Genomic DNA, 9,063 nt, shown 5'->3' with positions numbered 1-9,063 from the left:
TTGATTCTAAATTTCTTAAATTCAGCAAACACCCCGTGTTTGAACTTTATGAGAGATACCCATGTCATTCTTGTGAACTCATCAACAAATGACACAAAGTATTTATTCCTTCCGAGTGAAGGTACTGGAAATGGTCCACACACATCAAAATGTGTCACACCTAGAGCATGCTTTGCTCTTTGAGGCATTTCAAATTCAAACGACAGTCTTGGTTGCTTCCCTCTCATGCTCACATTGCATGAGTTCTCTAACTTATTAATTGCAGGAATTCCATGTATCAACTTTTTTGAATTCATATGCCCTGAGCTTTTGAATTTAAGATGGCCAAATCTTTTGTGCCACAACTCACTTTTCTTCACAACACTTGTTGCACTAAGGCATTCAGAGTCTGCAGTTTTAACATTCACTTTGAATGTTATGTTCCTCCACTGTTCTTACTTCATAATCAACTTCTGATTATAGTCATACAACTTCAAAAGATTGCCTTTCATGGTAACTAAAAATGCTTTCTCAATTAATTGACCTACGCTCATCAGATTTCTTTTCATGCCAGGAACATACCACAAGTTCTAAATCAATTTTGTTTAACCATTATTCGGAACTACTCTGACATTTCCCATACCTTCAACATTGAAGTATTTATCATCAACACATATGATCTTTATCCTCTTACTAGAGTCAAAGTCAATCAACCATTTCTTATTTCCAGTAAGATGATTTGAGAAGCCAATGTCCATATACCATCAGTCTTCCAAATACGCATCATCAGAATCTATTCTGGATACATTTGCTTCTTCTGACTTCCTTTCCTTGTTTCACCAACAATCAGCAGCGAAGTGGCCAAACTTCTTACAACAGTAACACTGAAATTTTCTCTTGTCATACTTCTCGTTCTCTTTCTGAGCACTCTTTTGCCTTCTAGAAATTGAGGTTTCTGACTTCTGAACACCATCAGATCTCTTCCTAACTTATGACCAAGTCTGCTTTTGATATTTCTTACCTGGAGTTGTTTTTAGAGCCTGCTGCTCTACCTCCATTTCAGAATTTCTCTTAGTCAGACGCAACTCTTGTGCCTCTAAAAATATTTTGGAGCTCTTCTGTTCTCATGGTGCTCATATACTTAGAATATTCAATTGATACAACGATGTAATCAAACTGAGGAGTAAGAGATCTAAGTATCTTCTCAATTATGTTTTCTTCAGAGAGAGTTTCTCCACCCGACTTCATCTCATTTGTGATCAGAATCACTCTGGAGATGTAGTCAGGTACCTTCTCATTGTTCTTCATACTGAGATTCTCATATTGCTTACATAGAGACTGAAGCTTTACCTTCTTCACTGATGCATCACCATCGTAGCACCATACCAGTGTGTCTTACGCAGCCTTCGCCATCATCGAATCATCGATTTTCTCAAACACATTCATATTCATACACTAATAGATTTAAATCAACGCCTTATAATCCTTCTTCATCAAATCACACTAAGCATTTCTCTGCGCATCCATTTCATTTTTTGGATGTGCAACCGGAACGTAACCGTTGTTGACGAGATCAAGAATATCTTAAGCTCCAAACAACACACGCATTTGAATCATCCAACGATTCCAGCTCTTGCCATCACATTGGAAGCTTAGTACTCATATTATCGTTTATGTTCATCTTCAACCTTTTGCAATACACTTAGGTATCACCAAACACTAGTGTTTCCCAATCCCGCATAATCAAGAAATATGATTCTGTTATGATTTCAATCAAAAGTTCAACACGAACTCAAGAAACGAAATCAATCACACAACGTCTCACTGTTCACTCGTGTTTCCCTGTATTTTCCTGTGGATCTGAACCGGAGCTTTAGATACCAATTATTTGTGCACAAGATGAAGAAGATGAAGATGGAAGAAGAGAGAGAAGAGAGAGAATAACAAATTCTAACAAACTTCCAATACCCTGTTAAAGCAATTACAACTAAATGGTTGCACACACACTGCACTACAATACTCAATGGATACAATTGTTAATATCTATAGTACTATACATACACAAACAATAATTCCACGTAGGCAACATGCTAACCTACACTATCTAGGTTAAACTTAACAAAACAATTACTACAAATGATGAAAATAAATTACTTCTAACAAATTCTAACAAACTTCCAATACTTTGTTAAAGCAGTTACAGCTAAATAGTTGCACACACACTGCACTGCAATACTCAATGGATACAATTGTTAACATCTATAGTACTATACATACATAAATAATAATGCCACGTATGCAACATGCTAACCTACACTAGCTAGGTTAAACTTAACAAAACAAATACTATAAATGCTGAAAATAAATTACTTCTAACAATCTTCTAAAAATAACAGAAATAATATAGAAGGAACTCCATTTTTTTTGGTGACTTTTTATTGTACCGAAAATAACTTATTTTATTAGATGAATCCATTTATTTTCATTGTAACTTGTAACCAGTACCCATGTTATCCTTTGTATTGCTCTTTTTCTATTATTGTGTGTGCTTTGGTTCTGTCATCGATTTTGACACACATTTTCATTGTGTTTTTGGATCTGTTTCTATTTTGTGTCTGCTATGTTTTGGTGATCTATCATGGGTCATTAGTATGATTGATTTGGGTGGTTATGTTTGTCTTGTTTGGATTTTAGTTCTCAAATTTGAATGTTGGATTCTTTGTTGTTTTGATATGGTTTAGTTAGGTATGGTTTGATTTTATGTTGGTTGTTTCTCTCTATTTTGATTTGATTTATTTTGATTTGGTTCTTTGAAACAATGGTAATTCTTTTATTGATGTTCCTTTTTAGGGGTTTTCTTTTAGTTGTTCGTCTCTTTTGAATATAACATTAGTTGATTTGATCTGATTTCTTATTTTTAGAATTAATTTATAACAAATTTAAATGTTAACCATTTTAATTTAAGAGAGAGTTTAGAGTATTATAACATTAGTTGATTTGATAACATATTACTTTTTCTGCGATATTAGCAAATTATGTTTTATCCAGTAAAAAAAAATTAGATTTCAACCTTATAATCTAAACATATTTTATTTTGACCCTTTATAACATTGTAGCCCACCATTGTGTATTTTTTTCTCAATATATTTTATTTCTATTTGAATAATTCCTATCACGTTATTAATTAATTAATTAATTAAAAATTATTATTTGAAGAAAATCATTCTTTCAATAAATTTAGAAAAATAAAAGGTAAAAAAAAACCCAAACCCAAAAATTAGTTGTTATATGAAGAATATTGACTGATAAAGCATTTAACGACCAATTAAATGACTATTTATGGGTTAATCTTCGTCATGTTCATCAACTTCTTCATACCTTCATTTTTTTTTATCGAATCCATAAAAAATTCAAGGCACAATTCTAATTTCATTCATCCAGAAACAACACAACATCATATTCAACCTCGAACACTACCCACAAATCAATATTTTATTCATCCACTCTTTTTCTCTAAAAATCCCGACTTATAATTTAAAATTAAACACCTAACAATCAAACATACATTAACAAAACCATCATCAACCACTAAAAAGTAAAGCATCGGAGGAAAAAAACTCTTAAGAATATATTTATAGCATAAAGGTTATTCACTACGCCAAATAAGGGAAAAGAGGGCGCTTATTTTGGCCTATAACAGCGCTTTTAAGCGCCCTCTAAAGTGGCGTTGGCATAGGTAAAGACAGCGCTTTGTTTTTCTGGAGAAAGCGCTGTCTAAAGTGGCCACATTATAGTGCGCTTTCAGAAAAAAGCGCCCTCTGGAGTGGTCCATAAAGGGACACCTTAGAGGGCGCTTTCTGGAAAAAGCGCCCTCTAAAGTTGTCAATGTAAAGTGTTTAGAGGACGCTTTCAGGAAAAAGCGCCCTCTAAAGTTGTCAATGTAAAGTGTTTAGAGGGCGCTTTCAGGAAAAAACGCCCTCTAAAGTTGTCAATGTAAAGTGTTTAGAGGGCGCTTTCTGGACAAAGCGCCCTCTAAAGTATTAGTTATTTTAAAAAAAATTGTTTGAAAAACAGTGGATATTTAATTGGTAACCTGTTCGCATGCTGCAAAAGTGTAAAATTCATATTGATTTCATCCTTTAATCCAATGTTATACACCATTAATCCATTGATATATACAACATGAATCCATTTATATACAACATTAATCCTCCATATATACAACATTAATATATGATTCTTTGATCAACAATATACAACAACATATTCATGATTTAGTAAAAGTACAACAACAATATACAACATATATATACAACAACAGCATACAACAACAACATTCCATACATATATGTACAACAATATACAACCTAGCTATATGATTCTTTGATCAACAATGAATTGACACAATTCATCCTTCATTTCATCCAAATGAGCTCTTGAGTAAGATTTGTATTCCTCAAAGTACTACAATTAAGAGAATAAAACATATTCATGATTTAGTAACAAATTAGATGAAATATCCGATAATATTAAAATAAACCCTAAGTTATTATTCCATACCATTTTTGGGATGTCTATACGATTCAACACAATGATATCTCTCATAAATCTCAATACAAAAAATCCGCAATCGACCGAATTATTTTGCTGAGGACACTACACAGAAAAACAAACAATATATGTAGTTAATTTCTTACAAACACTATTATAAGCAAAAAAACAAACACTATTATAAGCAAAAATAAGATACTTAATATATACCTGAACTCCGACCCAGGTAATGTCCTTCCTATTACGATAATTCTTTTTCGATCTAAATTTTATTATTGCCCTAGCAAAATAAAAACATATATTGAGATCAATCTGACAGACATAATTAAATATACAAATACACACGAATATTTAGGGGAATTTCACTTACGCGTCAACCGTCTTCTTCATACTCGGATATTTACTCCAATCACCCGATAACGAATCGAGATAATACACTATTAGTCTCGAAAGATCCATAGCAACCAACACCCAGTGACCACTGTATCCAAAAGCTGTCTAGTAATTCTAACCAATACTAAACAAAATAACGCCCATCCACCCATGGTGGCAAACATGTTCTGTATATCCAAAAGTTGTCTAGTAGTTCTATCGCACATCCATACAAAATAAGGCTCAACCAAAAAAACAGATGGCAGCATAAGTAGTATATCCAAAAAAGGCATGGTGAATATCCTAACTCCCAAATCTATCCTCGAAGCTTGTACGACAAATCAAGATCAACAGTAAAACATTACTTCTTTGACGTTTTCCAAGATAGATGGCAGAGTCGACACAAAGTTGGTGGCACTCCTATTTCCACTTGCAGAACCAAAATCAGAATTTTCAACTTCACTTATGTAGTATCTAGCGCGGAAAGCTAGCAAGTGTGCATAATAGGCAGGAGGAATTGCATACAAGATAACATTTTTGTTAAACTAAAGTTTTGTATAGCCTAAAACAAAAACAAGCAAAGGGAATCGAGTAACAAACCTATTGAGACAGATCGAGTACACCTCGCATAACTGAATGGAAAAAAATAGTATCAAAAGGCTTCTAAAATTAAATGAAAACAGTACAAGTTTAGAAAACATTAATTAAGATTAAAAAAGCAAATCATATCATTACGTGTAGCACAAGTTATTGGTCAAACTTTGTAGCTGGTCTGCAGTGAATTTATTTTCATCATACAGCACATGATAATGCGTTGGTCGACTAGTCCCCTGCAAAAAGAACACGTCCAAATGCAAATAACACAGAACTGTCAAAAGGCGATTGAGCAACAAATAGTAAACAATGGCATAAAGTTAAATGACATAGCTAATATTACCTGAATTCCTACATGGCTGTTAAGGTAAAAATCAAATTCCCTAGGGTGACAAATGCTGGTGTCTACCACGGTTCCTTTGACAATTTAGAACAACAAAATCAGCAAAAAGTGATAAATTCAAATGATAATATATACCAGCTGCGTTGAGAAATATATTGAAAAAACCTGGCATAATATTTCCACTTCTATCGGTCTCTTTGGGGTTGACAGGAAAGAGACGGGTGTGATGTCTCTTTTGGACCACTACAAAAGTAACTTTAGGTAGATACCCATCCTCTATTGAGACACATGTAATCGGAATATGTTGTCGAACAAGGAAACCAATGTAACTTGCCAACATTGAACCGTTAGGCTCAATTAGTTGGTCTTCAGCACTCCAATGTACTTCAAATTTTACACCCTTGTCTCTTGCACGAATGATTGACTTCATAACAGTCAATCCTCGTTTGATTTCTTTTTCAACATTGTTACGTGATCCATTCGCGTCATGGGTATCGTCTTGGTTAGCCATTTTATCTGTAATATAGAAATGATTCAATAAGACCCAAGTAAGACAATGATTCAATACGTGAACACATTCATATACCTTCCATTTATCTCATGTTACAACAATCTAAACTCTTTTTTTTTATCATTATTGAATACAAACTCACACACACCTACTGCATGCAAAAGACCAATGCAAACTTATGGTGTTTGGAACATGAACAAACTTGCATCCATAATCATCAAACTTCCAAGCACAAGCTCAAACACACTTCAAATGATATCAGTTTTCAATCAGAAATAAAAAACTCAGTTTTCCCTAAACAACATTAATCAACATAATGCACAAAATGTAAAACTAAGTTTAGAAAATGCCCTAATCAAACACATGAAGAAAGTGAACGGTAACGATGGAGAAGAGAAATACCTTCAAGGTGACGGTAACGATGGAGAAGAAAGTGAACAGTGACGGTGGACGCAGATAACTCAGTGAACGTGAACGCAGCAGCAGAAAAAGGCGACGGCGACGATGACGGTGAGGGAGGGAGAACGAACGGAGGACGAGAGTAATCGCAGTAGAGAGAAAACCCAGTTACGTAAACGAAATAGCTTATATGTTATAATCTTAATCTTTACTAAAGGGGACCTTAGAGGGCGCTTCTGAAAGCGCTCTCTAAGGCTTTCCAAAAGCGCCTTCTAAACTGGAAATGTACATGGACTTAGAGAGCGCTTTTTTAAAAGCGCCCTCTAAGGGTAACCTTAGAGGGCGCTTTCACTAAAGCGCCCTCTATTGTTGTCCCTCCATTTCCTCATTATTTATTTTTTGGCTTCACTTTAGAGGGTGCTTTGTTACAAAAGCGCCCTCTAAAGGGGGCCTAAGAGGGCGCTTCTAAAAGCGCTCTCTAAGGCTTTCCAAAAGCGCCTTATAAACTGGAAATGTACATGGACTTAGAGAGCGCTTTTTAAAAAGCGCCCTCTAAGGTTACCCTTAGAGGGCGCTTTCAATAAAGCGTCCTCTATTGGTGTCCCTCCATTTCCTCATTATTTTTTCGCTTCACTTTAGAGTGCGCTTTGTTACAAAAGCGCCCTCTAAAGTGCGCTGTCTATTCCAATAGTATGCTCCTTATTTTTTCTCTTCACTTTAGAGTGCGCTTTTGTAATAAAGCGCCCTCTAAGGGGCGCTGTCTATTCCAGTTTTTGGCGTAGTGATTAATCGTAGCCTCGCCCTTATCGTATATCATCTGCATACTAAAGTTGAGAAACCACTATGCCACTAAAATCAAACTTGAAACAAGAGAAAAAACATAGTTCAATCTCCCTCCCAAACAAACGATTAAACCCATATACCGCTAGAAGAAAAAATAAAGGTGTGATGAGTGAATGGAAATCGTGATAAACTTAGCGAATAAAATTACAAAAAATTCCATTGCAATGAATCCTTATGAATGATCGCAAGTCGGTAATATATTAATTACTTTTTGTAGTGTAGAACCTTTGGTCGTCAAAAAGGATTGCTCACAAGCACAACACAAACAAAAACACATCTATTAAGTCCATATAAACAGAAACTCCAATGAGAGATTCTTCCACCTACAATGCTAGTTGTGAACGAAAGTCTTAGAGAAAGCATAAAATCTTAGAGCAACTAAGGTTTCGAGAACACGAACTTCAAAGCATGACAACCAGACTGGTATTACAAGCTTCCTTGCCCCTGTATTTACCCATATACTTGTTGGGTTTCTTGCGATTATTCTTGAATTTTTCATTGTTCACCATTAATATGGCATTTCCATTTCCTTTGCCAATATTCTATTCAATAGTTCTCAGCATGCATTCTAGAAGCTACTTTTCCATATCATTCATATTGAAGTTCAAGAAAAATTAATTGAAGTTGTCTGACAATGATTGTAAGATCATATCAATTGCAAGCTCCGGCCTAAGGGAAAATCCATTTTTTAAAGATTCTCAACATCCAACCTAAGATCGACTTCAACTTTTGATAATGTATAGTCTTAACATAGTGGAAGTGATTTCTCGCCTTGGTCACCCCACCTCGAGGCTGCAAAGCATGAGTAGAAATCTTGGCCTTAAAGGTTTCCTTTCCCATTCCTTTACCCATATACTTATTGGACTTCTTGTGATTATTCTTAAACTTTCCACCTTTGACCATCAATATGGCCTTTCCATTTCCTTTTCCAATGCAGTGTTCACCAATTTTAACATGCCTAATAGTTTTGGCAGAGATTTTTCCATGTCATTCATGTTGAAGTTCAAGACAAAGTGATAAAGTTGTTTGACAATTATTGAAAGATCATGTCATTTACAAGCTCTGCCCTAAGGGAAATTCCCAGTCTTTTAAGATTCTCAACATACCCAATTATTTTGGGTATTTAAGGACCTACATGGCTCCCATATATCAATTTTCTTTGGAAAAAGTTTTGGAAACTTCGAGTCATTCATGCCTAGATTGCTCTTAATATAACGCCTTAAGATGTTTGACCATATCATATGCCTCCATGTACTCATGTTTCTTCTGAAGCTCGAAGTTCATACTAGTTAGCATGATGTAGGATACTTCCAAAGCATCATCAAGATGATTCTTATAAATATGATTTTCAGCCTTGGTAGCATTACCATACTACTTTAAAATGTGCCCCTTAAGAACATACAACTTTTTCCTCGTTCTTAAGAAAAATCCTCAAGTTTTAGTGTCAATCAATAAAATTTGTTCCATATAA

The sequence above is a fragment of the Lathyrus oleraceus genome, chromosome 5, assembly GCF_024323335.1.
Source record: "Lathyrus oleraceus cultivar Zhongwan6 chromosome 5, CAAS_Psat_ZW6_1.0, whole genome shotgun sequence".
NCBI lineage: Eukaryota > Viridiplantae > Streptophyta > Magnoliopsida > Fabales > Fabaceae > Lathyrus > Lathyrus oleraceus.
This window is presented reverse-complemented; position numbering follows the sequence as displayed.